This window comes from Mercenaria mercenaria, chromosome 16 (genome assembly GCF_021730395.1).
Source record: "Mercenaria mercenaria strain notata chromosome 16, MADL_Memer_1, whole genome shotgun sequence".
Taxonomy (NCBI): domain Eukaryota; kingdom Metazoa; phylum Mollusca; class Bivalvia; order Venerida; family Veneridae; genus Mercenaria; species Mercenaria mercenaria.
In genome coordinates this window covers 31,726,085-31,740,547 of record NC_069376.1, presented here as the reverse complement: position 1 = coordinate 31,740,547, position 14,463 = coordinate 31,726,085, and the positions used below count along the sequence as shown (strand labels likewise).

Below are 14,463 nucleotides of genomic sequence, written 5' to 3'. Positions count from 1 at the left end.
GAATGCCCTTAGGTATATTGTCTTTAGACAATAATCACGGAGAACAAGAACGCCTAGTCAGGTATTCGAAGCTACTTTGAGATCTTGTGTGTTCTATGTATTATGCTAGCTGAGCGAGAATCTGCACGTAGCGTTAAATTTTAAAAAATCAACTTATCACATGTTTGACGTCGCGGGAGTATAATTAAGCCATTATATAAAAATGATAATACACTAGTGTAAAAAAGCTTTGACGTCCACGTCGTTTATAGTGTAGGAGTCGTTGGTCAAATTGACTTGTTTATAATTATAGTTAAAGAAAGTAGGAATTTTAATATTTCGACAGGAAAAGCTAATCTGTGATAAAAAGAATATTTCATTTGTGACTTTCCTTGACTCGTTGAATGAAATTGATAAAATGCTAGACAGAACCTCGCATTTTATTATTTTATTCAACTCCTTTAATAAATTCAATATGAAAAGACACTCATGTGATATCCTCTATATATCTTAAATCTATATAGACGTTTCAGCCTGTTTTAGTCTTGTTACTTTCTCAGGAGGCGACTCTTATTGTAAACTATTTACTGTTAAAATAAGTTCATGTTGATCGGACAGAAGTGGTTCTTTGTAACTATACATATATAGTCTTACACAATGCAGTTCCTTTCATTATTGATCAGTTCAGAAAACAGTGTCGAAAACATAATTCAGTCTTACCATTTATTACAGTTAACGGGCTAAATGTCTAAGATTCCGGTATTTGTATGATAGGAAATTTCAACTACATGTATATCTGTGATATAAACACAGCGTGTTTCGTACTGCTCTAAAGCTTTATAATGTTTGCATTTTTCCAAACACTATTTGATGAATAGAATCCGCCAGTGAATATATACAGCAGCAATTGTGGTAAAAGCCAAGTTTTCATAAATTTATATGAAGTACTTTTTTAACTAGGCGCGTCACAAGGTGAAACTGCGCATTTTCGACTCTTTCAGGGGTCATAACTCTGGAAATTGGGGGCGATGACAGACGAAAAACTAGGAGATGCGCAATTTCATATCAGGAAAAAGACTCATGCAAGGTTTCATCAATTGTATGAAACACTTTTTGAGCAAGGAGCGTCACAAGGTGAAAATGTGCATTTTTGACTAAAAATAGGAGGTGCGCAATTTCATATCATAATGAAGACTCATGCAAGGTTTCATCAATTGTATGAAACACTTTTTGAGCGAGGAGCGTCACAAGGTGAAAATGTGCATTTTTGACTAAAAATAGGAGGTGCGCAATTTCATATCATAATAAAGACTCCTGCAAGATTTCATCTATTCATATCAAATACTTTTTCAGCTAAGCGCGTCACAAAATTCCGACGGACAGACCCACGGACGGACAGACGACAGGACTAAATTTAAAGCACTAAATTTATCCATCTATACGAAATTAATTAATGTTTGTTGACACGATCAGATGGAAAGACAACTTCGATAAATACATTTCCGCTAGTTCCAGCGTGGTACAATAAGAAACAAACAGATTCATCTTCAGATAGGTCGAACAATGTAAGTTTACGAAGTGTCGTAAATAACGAAGCTGTCGAGATAGAGGAAATATCTGCTACGAATACCTTACGAACCCTTTACGAACATCTTAGGAGTTAAGGTACCTTCGAGATAGTAGCCCCTGGTTAGTATTTGTTTGTCAACCTGTGCTAGTGTGCTTTTCGTGTTGATACGCTCAGTACTAACCCTATCAAAACAAAGCAAACATGCGGTAAGGACAAGTCACAACTATGACATAAAGGCATTTGTTTTGAAGGATTATGCGGGATAGTGTTTTATTTCTCACCTGTTGAATATCTAGAACAAGAGGAACGGGCTATCCAGAGAGGAAGCTGACTTTTGAATTATTCTATGAACGGATAGCTCAGCGGTTTGCACACTGGCCTTCCAATCCTGAGGTCGGGGGTTCGATCCCCGGCAGCTACTCGGGAATTTTCAGAAACGCCTTTCAGTGTTTCCCAACTAACTAGAGGTGTACTGGTCAGAAACCCATCCTTGAATGTATCATGGCTATATACTGGGCACGTTAAAGAACCAGGTTGTCTATTCGCAAAGAGCTAGGCCAAGTTAGCCGGACAAGCCTGTATCTGATTTCTGATCTCTCTGTCGTGGGGGCTTTGTCTCACTCTGTCCCTCTGGTCAGATCGCTCTGTGAGGATGAATTATGCGCCCTGTGTGGCTGCATTTGAACTATGTAAAGCGCCTTTGAACGTGAAATTGATCATGAAAAGGGCGCTATATAAATCTGGTATAATAATAATAATAATAATAATAATAATAATAATTTTATAGAAAACATTAAACACCTTTAACTCATTAAGGACGCAGATCGCATTTATGCGTTCATTTTGACTCTTATCGAGTAGCGCATGTCGTATTTATCCGTCAAAAGATAACAGGCGTGTATGCCGAGGATCGCATAAATGCGCTATCTGCCTGATAGTACTGTATGCCGCGTGACGTGATTTAAATTCTAAATTATTGAATAGATCATAAACTGTAGTATCAGATGTGAAAATTTCAGTTTTATTCATCCGTTATAAACAGAGTTTGTCCCTAATATTGATCAAAGGATGTAGATCTTATCGATTATTGATTATCAGTGAAAATCCACAGGCATACAAAGCAGATAAATTGATAGTGCCTCAGGAATGTATCGGAAAATTAATACCAGTAATTAAGCGGCGATATGGCTCCAGGTATTAATGAGTTAAGAAACAAATATATATTTTTTAAGAAGTTTATTGTGTGTCTGCCTTATTTACCAGTGTTATATTCTAGGTAGCCACCGCATAGAAACTATTAAAATTGTATTTGTTTTAGAATGTTATAACAATTCGTAATTTTGATAGTTTTACTTCGCTTTTAGTTTGAAATTTTGTATTTATAGTTAACTCTTAAACATCTTTTTCTACAGTGCGCTCAAGCAAAACAGACTGTACTGTTCTGCATCAGTGTTTAATGGCCAGACTATCAAGGATTCGATATTAGACACACTATAATTGTCAATATAAAGGGCTGTCTTTTGGAAACTGAAAGACCTTGTGAAATAGAAGTTTATGATGTACAGTTGAAAATTATATCCCGAAACATGAGCCTCCCTATTTCAAACTACAAATTTTATATAATTGAAGGAAACCGAATATATTACATACAACTATTTTATCATATAAAAAACTGTATTATATACCTTTGACATCTTCTTCCAACAAATGTTACAGTTATTTATTAAGAGCATTGTATACAGTTTAGAAAAACACCTTTTTAAGGAAATTTCATAAATTATACCAAATTAATTTTTGTATATTCATACGTTAATGACAGGACTTGAGAATCACAGTAAATTATCTTACTTAATCGTGTGTAAAGTCATGGATAAGGAAGAAAAAAAGGGTGAAGGGACATGCAAATAAGAAAGATAATGTTTAAAGTTTGATACAGATAACACAATGGTTTTCAACAATTATCTTTATTTGCACCATGAATAAGGACTTTAAATATCTCTATTAAATACGCTTTTACAACCTCAAGTATGTGGTTGTAAACAGGAAAATATTACAAACGACAATTTTTAGGATATTTTTCACAAAACAGAAAATTTTGTTGAGTGTATGTGTATATATTTGTGTCCGGGTTTAACGCCTTTTTCAGTCATATAAACGACGGTGTCTACGTGTCTCAGTGGGCACAATGCCCAACTGTATAGTGCTGCCTCACTAGAATATCACGCCGTATACACGTGACATGATACCAAACCCAGTCAAATAATACTGACCCCTGACTTACCAGTCCTAGCACTTTCCTCTTAATGTTGAGCGCCAAGCGAGGTAGCTACTAGTTCCATTTTTACGTTTTTGCCATGACGCGACCGAGGATCAAACCCACGACCTCCCGCACTCGAATTAGACGCCCTATCACTATACTATCGGGTCGGTAGTTTGGTTGTTGTTTAGTATATGTATATTTCTAGTATCACATCGATCCGATACAAATCCGTACACAGTACAGTTCCGGACCATTGTCAATAATATTAGGATTCATTTAAAACAGTATTAAGGGCAATTTATTTTAAGCTTTCTGCGCTTGAAGATATTCTTTCTACGTTTTAGTAGAATAACAGTGTTGCGTTTTTAAGATATAAAACAGGATAAATGAATGACTAATTTGAGATTAGCATTTAAATATAAGAACCAAAATCTCATGCAAAATATGAATTAAATTTCATGTCAAATTAAATTCATTGACAATTTTTCTTTTTCATTTATTACTTCTGTACATATAATTTTACATGTATAACTGACACAAATGATTATGAAAATTTAAAAGTTAATTCTTTTTTGTATTGCCGGGAACAATTCTGGTATGATTTACTAAAATGTAAAAAAATTGCATTTTTTGTTGGACACTGGACATTTTTTCTTTTTTTTTTTTACTTTGCAAATGGCTTACATTGTACTTCACACACAACATAACGAAAACTTAGAAAAATCATTGATTTCCAAGTGTTTTTTTTTTTCTGAGTTATTTAGATGAAAAATTCCTGCACATATTTTTGTCTTTTGCTAATTTCTGATAGCCTATGTTGTTCGATATGATCTAAACACATGTGTTTAGATATACATGTATCTATAAACTTTTTTCTATAATATGCATGCATCTAGCAAAACATAAACAGTAGTTGCCATATTCTACATTTTCATTACTTTTCCCCTCTTTTACTTGTAAACAGACATCTCTGTTTTTTCAGTATGTTTGTCTTTCCATTAGATAAAACCAGTTTTTTTTAAAATGACTCGAATTATCTAATACTGTCTACATCTATATCAATTATATCAACTTCATATTTAACCCGAAAGGAGAATCAGTGAGTAATAGTTCGGCAACTGTGTAACTCTATTTGCGCAGTTACAAAACCCGTAAACACCCTTAAGTTTCCCTAAACTTTTTAATAATGTACCAGTTATCTACTTTAAATGCATTGTGTCCGATTCGAAGGGCTGAGCTTTGCTAGTTTAATTATCTGTTTTTTGCGATTCAATCCCATTTTATTGTAGGTAGTATTTAGCATATTTTTCAAAACTATTTTGTCATTATTTGTATGATCATTTTGTGTCTAACATGATGCATTACTCCAGATACTTCGGGAGTTGAAAATGTATTAAACCATGTACATTTCAGACGAATGAAAAAAAAGCAACATGAAAGTGAAAGTAGAGCTGTCAAAATGACAAAAACAATCTGCAGTGTTTCAAAACCAAATTGTAAAAGTTCACTCTTTTTTTATTCCCTATCTTACCCTGATAAGTATTTCAGACACTCAACAAAAATGGAGAAAAAAATATGTTTGAAAAAGAAGTTTGATATTTTCTACAAAATAGAATATAGAAAGTCGAAGTTCATGCGTTGGAAGACAAAATACATATTACTGAACATGGTGACCTTGATACTTAGAAAGGATGTTCTACTTCTTCTAAACACTGCCGCATATATCTGTTTTATTTTTATTTATGAACACAATTGTATAGTAAATATAACATACATAAAGCTACTGTAACCGTTACGACATTTTCCTTGACAGTAGATGTGTCATGTTTGTTTACGTTTCGGAGGCTTAATCCATATATACGTATTTGAATTAAGAAACATAACTGGAATAGATTAAACAGAGTGAAATGAATGATGTATCAATTATTTAGGGTTACTAACTCAAAGGTCCCTTAAGTCTTAAGGTGGTCGTAACGGTACATTTTCTTCCTCGTAGAGATTGTTTTGCTCGTAAGATACGAGATACCTTAAGTAATGTCGTATCTTTAGGTACAAATTGGTGCCTTATCTATATCGTAAATAGATAGAAAATTGAAGGAATCAAGTTTTGTTTTTATTATCTAATTAATTTTCATTTATAATCCAGTTTTACCTATTCCTGTTTTTTTTTTATTTCGATGGTATTTCTTCAAAACATTTGTCTTTAAATTCCAACGTGTATAGAACATTTTCAGTCAATATTTACAAAAATTGATATTTAGTATGTTAGCTATATAATACTGATAATTTCTTTTGTCTTATGTCATGTATTTTGCTGTGTGACTAACGCATCTGTTTCTGCCTCCTACTTACAAGGACATTTCTGAAGAAATAACAGATCTCGACGTTTCAGTTAAAATGTTCCGCTTTTTAATGTAATTAGCTAGTTCGGTGATTGATCAATCATTTCTATAGCATATATATATCTAAAACTCGGTCAATACGGTCAAAATAAAATGTACTTGCCAATTGCAGATTTTGGTACTCCTAGTCCTACAGTTTAATAAATATTTCACAACTGTCATTCATATAATCATTTCTGATGTAGACGCGCACTTTTATCTTACAGTAAATGCTTACCGTTCTCAAATATAAATTTATATCAACAAAAGTTTTACAATTATTACAAAAAGTGGATGACAGGTTAATATAATTGGATATCCTTTCATGGTCCTTTCATGATTCAGACACACCAGTAAAGAAATTTTAGTAATCTTCAAAAGATTTACCGGATATAATACTGAATAAATTTAAGCGATATCAACAAATGGCAGTATAGTATTACGTTATCAGATACATATGCATCATAATCTAAACATACTATAGAAGAAATGGTCAGATGAAACTTCTTTTAAATGTAAATAGCGCAATGAATACGCAAGTTGAGTCTTTTTACCTTTTCATTTGTTTGGATCTTATTACTTGGTAATACAAATGTATGAACAGAAGTTGCAGCGTAACAACATACATAAGATCTAAACTTCCTGGATGGACTAAAGTACATCTCACTAGGAAACAATACCTGCAAAAATGAAAATACTTAAATATTTTGTGTTATTCATAAATAAATAGATTTTTCTGTAGAATTATGGTATATATTCTTTATCTACGCACAGATTTATCATTTAGTTATTACATATTAATATATTGTACTACGTTTAAACACAAATTGTAGTAGGAAAACGTCTTGATGTTGTTTTCTGGAGAAAAAAAACAAGTTGGATAAATCTTTCTTGAAATAAAACTTTAAAAGATGTAGTAAAAGTGGTGTAAGTTGGTACCATTTCTTGTCCACAAAAAGAATGAAAAAATAAGAAAACAAGTAAATGAAGACTAATATTGGATAGCAAGGGAAACCACCCTCACATTTTAAATAGAAACTTCAAAAGTATTATAAAGTCATGAATCCATAGTGTCCGCTAGGTACACCTTATAAAAAGAAATATGCACATTATAATGTAGAAAATAAAACAGTCTCAGAATTGTTTTCTTCTATTAAGTCAAAATAAAAATAAAAACCACAACTTCTACAGTACATTTTATTATGTTATACCAGCTATATATATACCTCCCACTCAAGGCGCGGAATTCCTTGTCTACCAGACTAAAACAGATAATTTAAAAGAGCTCATTAACTAGAATGATATAAGAGAAATATGTTTAGGTACAGGTATTGTGAATAGTCGTCCTTGTATACATATGTATATTCAAATGTAGCACGACACACGAGAAACCCTTTGTCCCGTTAAAATAAAGACACTACGGGCATCTTAAATGCATTTGGGTGTGAGACAATCATGAGCATCTCAGAATATGTCCGTCTGTTACCATAAGACCACAATGATTTTTATATACATTTCTGGTGTGTATACGAGTGCATTTTAGGTGGCAGTGGAACAGTTTCTAATTATGGTCCCGGTGGATTTTTTTAAATATTTAGGGTAGCTTTGTTCAAAGTGTATTAATATTAATGATTTAATTATAATTGAAAGATTATTGTAAAAGAAATAAATGTGTACATGCATGTAGCTATTAATAAATAAGTGAAAAAACGAGTGTATGGCATGTGTTGGAAGTAAGGAAAACATGCTTAAATTTTGTTGATTTTAAGAGGGGTTAGGGGTAGGCTTTAATGTCTACTCATTTAAAAGGTGACCACGTGGATTAAAATTAATGCTTTCATTTTGAAGATTACCTTAGTGCCATATCACAATGTAAAGCAGAAGGACTGCCTTTTTTTGTACTGAAAGCCTATAAACAGTTGTGAACCGTGGATTTGCTTGAAATCTAGCAAAAAACTGCTCCCCTGCCACCTTAAGGAAACATGACGAATAAAAAAGTAAGCCAATTTTCAATTTCATCAGGTAAATGTATCACACAAGCTTTAGCCGCTGCAAGAAACCGTGGCTGAGAATTTTTAAATGAAAAGGGAGGAAATTATCTTACACGCACATATTCCAGACTTACTTATTTACTCAGAACTACAATACGCGAAAGACAAATAACATATGAATTTATTAAAAGCCGCACAGATTAGTTTTAACTGCCTTTTTTTGCTAATTTTTAAGCAGAACCCTTTCACCGAGTTCAGTCATTCATTGCGTCGTATTTATGACAGACATACTTAAAGGAATCATACTTAAATGAATAGGCAACATTCCTCTGTTTAAATCAGAAAAAAAATACAATACCATTTTTAAAACATCAGTCAGAAAAGCTTCTGTTACTTCATTTTACAGTAATAAATTAAATAACTGTAGTCACAATTGTAAATTTTACATAAAACTAAGCAAAATACAATTTACAAATTTTCTTTCTTTTATTACATTGGACATCTGTAAAATAAGACATATTGAACATTTAAAAATGACACAGAAAAAACTTACTGAAAGCCTATAAAGAAAATCAGTTGTGAATCGTGGACTTGCCTGAAATCTAGCAAAAACCTACTCCGCTGCCACCTTATTTAAACTTTTTCACTTTCGACGTAAAAAAATGAAATGTGTCAAAATTCTTTTGCGCAACGTGTACAATTAACATACATAATTGTAGTACAGGTAACGTTTATTTGTAGTTGTGGTTAAATTCTAAATTTAAACAAATATCGATTTCAATCAAAGGTTAATCATGAATGTGTTTTGTTCATTTTCATCAGATTCTCATGGTATTTTTAAAGATACTTCATATTTCGCTCGTGCGTACGTCACCAGTAAAGTATTTTATTTTCATGTGATGAAATTACAAACATGCATGAGAAAAACTTGAATGTCCTCTATATATCTATTGAAGGAGGAAAAACTCCTTTAAAATATAATATATAACACATTAAAAATGTAAATTATGGTTTGACTCTAAGGAGAAAAGTACATTGCGCACAGTTAGTGTTGTGGTATACCACTAAAGTTTTTGCAATGAATTTCATTGCTTCATGAAAAATCAATTCCTTTCATAGACATGTAGATCTATGTAGGTCATATCGAACTCCGAGGGAAGATCTCCAGAGTTCAGAGCAGTAAATAATGGAGTGATTTTATGTGCTTTTCATTTGAAAAGACATTAAGTTGTGTTTCGATTTACATTCCGTGTACTTACACGTATCGTATATAATATATTATATGTAGATGATCCCGCGGATGTGTCAATCAAACGAACTCGTAGCTGCTCCTGGACGCGTGTCACTTGAGATGTCCAGATTTGTATTATACGGTAGGGAGGTACAATGGTACAAGGCCTTAGCGTCTGACTACTGATCCTGAGATCGTGGCTCTGAATCCCGATTAGTGCGGAATTCGAAAACATGTTATTAAACCATGTTTATAGATTTGCCCTGGGGATAGGTTTTACATTGACATTCGCTGTGAAAAAGTGTTGTCTGAACAAAAGTATGGCGCAATTTTAATAATATACATATTAATTATTTTTACATCTAACTAAATAAGTACGTATAGCTCGTATTTATGATTTAAAAAAAAAAAACGCAATATTTTTATAATCAGGTATTTGTTGGATAACATAAGTATTTTTAATAAATAGAAAAGGTACAGTTGTTTAATTAAAAATGATTTAATGAAATATTTTTCCGATCCAACAGGTGTTATTGACACAAAGAGTTAATGTTATCGGAATTCCGGTGATTGTGAAATGTTGTGGTATGCACAGGTGTATAATTAAAGGTATCTTACTTCAATCTTGCTGTATGCTATAAATAGTTATAAATACAAGCGCGTAAATTAAATAAAAGATAAAAATAGCTCGAAAGAGAGAGAAGAAGGCCAAATATACATAGGATAGTAAATGAAATATGGTTTATGTTATACAATAAGAAGAAGACACACAAGATTTATTTAGAATGGCTGATTACGAACAGGCTTTAACATCTTCTATTCATCAGTTAAAGGTAAGTGGATTAGAAGTAAAAACAACACAAAGAAACCGTAATATTAGTATAAATGAATTATCTAAATACTGATAAGGGATTGTTGTTCTATTTAGCGCGTCCAAACTGAAAGTGGAAATAGTTAACATACAAAATATGGAGTGTATCTGATATTTTCAATATTGTATATAAGACTGATAACGAATCTTTGTAATACATGTAGTTGCTTCTTTGTCGTTGTAATTTAGTGCGAGCTACGTACAAACTGAACGTAATTTTCACTTGAACTGGACATATACGTACAGAAATGTTTAACAGCGGAAATATCTGTCTCCTATACAACATTGGTTTCATTAACAGAACAAAAAAAAGCTGTAATCATTTATCTAATATAATTATTTAAATTTTATAATTTAAGTATGAACAAGCTGATTTGGTGAAATCTGACGTGTTGAATGCATTTAGTGTGTTTGTCGACTTGGAACATACAGAGGAAATATTTGGTGAGTGGCAATCTAATTAGTAGAGAAATAAGCATTGGAGTTACATTTACTTTCGTGTTGTACATTTTGTTAATTGGATGACAAGAAACGTTTGCAACAAAGTATCACCGAGCTCAATGCACATTGTTATATTTCATTAAGCCTTGGATTGCAATGACGAATATAGGCTATATATTTAGGCTTTATTAAAGTCTGATTTGTGTACAAATAATACAGGTACATAGAATAACTAACATATTAAAAACATCAGTACACAGTCATTCTATACATTAGAATTATAAGAGACTTTTGTTATTGTATACTACACTATGTCCAACACTAGCTCACATGTAAATATAATTACAGTGATAAAACCAAGATGTTGTTGCTAATCGTTAATTAAAATACTAATAAAAGTACGACCTAAAATTACATTGAAGCACAATAAAACTGTCCATAAGACAGCACACTCGACCTTTCTCAGTGCTTGGCTCCGAACCAGAGCATTACCATTAAAAGGGACTTAACTCACTCAAACATATAATCAGAGCTATGGGGATTGTCCCTCCTGGTGTAGACTTTGACAGTAAATAACTATTTTAAGTCTCAAGTCAAAAGTCATTGATAGTAACACAGATAATAGACTTTATCAAATACCTTAATCAATACATTCCAAGTTAAAAAGTGGCATACCTCTGTCAACATTCAATCAGAGTTATGGATTCGAAATTGTTTCTCCTGATGTAGACTTTGATAGTAAATAACTATCTTAAGTTTCAATTCAACATCTTTGACAGTAACATAGATATCTGCCTTTATCACTTTAACAAAAAAAAACTTTAACCAAAAATTCTAAGTTAAAAAACGAGCATAACCCTGTCATAATTCAAATCAGAGTTATGGGGATTGTTTTACCTGGTGTAGACTTTGATAGTAAATAACTACTTTAATTTTCAAATCGAAGCTTTGATGGTAACAGAGATATTTGACTTTATCAAAAACACTAACCAAAAAAAAATCTAAGTTTAAGAGACATAACTCTGTCAACGTTCAAATTAGAGTTATGGGGATTGTCCCTCCTGGCGTAGTCTTTGATAGTAAACAACCACTTTAAGTTTCAAGTCAACTGCCTCGATAGTAACAGAGACATTTGACTTTACCGAAAACTTTAACCAACGGTGAGGGTGACGCCAGGGCGAGAGCAGTAGCTATACTTTTTCTTCGAAATTTCGAGCTAAAAAGGAAAATGTGATGTTGATATCTAATCTAAAATGCGTTGAAGATAAGAAGCTTACAGATGAATTACAATAATAAAAAAATAGAAAGATCTAAGACAACCAAATGTCACCTTAGTAAGATCTTAAGAGACCGGATTAGCAGCAACCTCTTGTAATATACAAAGTATCATACATGGGGGAAGAGAGAATTAGCTTACAATATTGTTCTACAACAAAATATGTTTTTAATGTACAAAATGTTCTTAACTTATTCAGACCTCTACCGTTTTAACTATCTGGCCTATTTATTGCCATTCTCCATTATGTTGCACAATTTTCCATCAATTTACTAACAACACTTTTTATAATTGTATGTTTTGATAAAAATTTGAGCAAAATCTGCTTAATCTAATTTACACAGTTGTTTCTCAACAATGAAATACCAATTTTTACAAGATCTGTTAGGCTATGTATACTCACATTTGCTCAACTAGCGAAATATATCCGCTGTTTGAAGTCCACGTCATTTTGAAAGAGATTTTTCATCTCCAGCATTCAGTGAGGTTGTTTAAACTGTTCGCCGCTAGCGCGAAATAATCTAACTGTTGCACCAGTCTATGTACATAAAATAATTTAAGTATTGCACCAGTCTATGAACAAGGAGTAACCTAACCATTGCACCAGTCTATGAACATGAAATAACTTAAATTTTGCACTAGTCGATGAACATGAAATATCTTAACTATTGCACCAGTCTAAGAACATGTAATAACTTGACTATTGCACCAGTTTATGAACATGAAATAACTATTGCAACAGTCTATGAACATGAGAAAACTTAACTTTTGCAGCAGCCTAAGAACATGAAATAACCTAAAAATAGCGCCAGTCTTAGAATATGAAATAACATGACCAGATTTCAGAAGGTCTCCATTTTGGAAAACACGAATTAAGAAGGTTGTATTTTCTCCATTCCCCCTCAGTGCCTGTAAAAAAATACCCACTTTTATAAATGCACGCATAATATAAGAAAACACAATTGTTCGCTATCTCAGTGAATGTTCATGGTCATGGCCAATTTTAAAGTTTTTAAGTATTGTTCACCAATTTATGGGAAAAAAACATTGCACTTAACATTCACACTCTATAACGTGATAACGCGACACCACAGGACAACAGGACACCAGATCGGACAACGTGACACTTTTCCGAGATTGTTTTCGTTGTGCAGTCAGTATTTACAATTTTGCCAATACATATTGTGAATCAATGAAAACCAGGTTCCTACCAGGTTTCGAGGATAGAAAGAGGCATCTAAAGGAATGTTTTCTGAATTAAAAAGACTACCAAATAATCACACAGATGCCTACCCCACCTCCATATTTTTATTGTTTGGATATTGAACCGAGGATTTTTCCTCATTTCTGAAGCAACAAGCTTGACATTACCCTCAATAAAAAGCCCAGCATTTTATCTCTTTGTCTGCCAAATATCCCAGCGAAATCTCCATTACTTTCGAAAATACGAGGTGTTCAAGTCTGATGGGTAGACAAAAAAATGTTCTGTGTGACACCACATGATTCGCAGGGAAGGTTCTTACTGACACCAAGTTTTGATGATAATATGTTCTGTCTGACACCAACATTTGATCATACGTTTTCTTGCCTTTATTTCGCTCGGTTTGCAGTATTTTATCGAATTTACGCGTGTTTTTGGGTATAACGGGTCATTAAATTCATTTTTTTCTGATAAGGGTTTAGGTTATAATGTAGAATTCATCGTAATTCGGTCAAAAATGTGCCTTCGTTGTGTAGTTGAAAGAAGTACCCATAAAAACACTTATTTTTTATTTTTGGCACTTTTGCATGTAAATTGGGGGCTTATTTCATTCGCAGAATATATTTTTCAGTAAAATAAGACAGGAAATTCAGCACGATTTTAGGTGCCACGACACTAAAATGAAAAAAAAACTAACAATGTAAGGGCTGTGCACCTCGGAGGGGGTCTCAGGAGTCATATTTTGATAGGGTTGTCAGGGTCAATATTCAGCACCCACTCCACATGAGCTCTGAAAGACCTATTCATATCCTGTTGACCAAAAAGTATTTGATATAATTGATGAAACCGTGCATGAGGCTTTAACGTGATGTAAACAAAAGTTACGTATAAGTACAGTTTTTAAACTCCGATGATTTTTTTTTAAATATCACTCCTATGCCAGTTAAATTTTAATTATAATTATTCATTTTATTTGGAAGTGATGGGTTCTTTTCATAACATACTTTTTGTTTTTCATATGTATTTGATCAAATTTAGATTGAGAGTCTGTAGTCATTATTATGTAAGTGTTTGACCTGAAAACGGGAATTAAAAAGACTGAAAACTAGAGCGTATACTTATAACTTTTGTTAAATGTATATATACCTGTATAACCGTCAATTATGTGTTTCCTATGTCTCGTGACCTTACTCAATCGGAACACCTCAATCGACCCTACTTTCGTTTTCTTTCATCATTTGCCATATACAGGCGAAATTGAA

General features: G+C 32.7%; 2 protein-coding genes across 2 annotated transcripts in view; one reads left to right on the top strand and one right to left on the bottom strand.

The window, feature by feature from the left end:
- The window catches only part of LOC123540454 (uncharacterized), a 43,010-nt gene extending 36,379 nt beyond the window's left edge, over positions 1-6,631 (bottom strand). The window contains exon 1 of the mRNA XM_053526588.1: positions 6,315-6,631. The gene's annotated coding sequence lies outside the window, so the exon portion shown is untranslated. The remainder of the gene's footprint in view (positions 1-6,314) is intronic.
- A 3,269-nt stretch (positions 6,632-9,900) lies between these two features.
- The window catches only part of LOC123541297 (tumor susceptibility gene 101 protein-like), a 53,767-nt gene continuing 49,204 nt past the window's right edge, over positions 9,901-14,463 (top strand). The window contains exons 1-2 of the transcript XR_008367801.1: positions 9,901-10,245; positions 10,643-10,727. The gene's annotated coding sequence lies outside the window, so the exon portion shown is untranslated. The remainder of the gene's footprint in view (positions 10,246-10,642; positions 10,728-14,463) is intronic.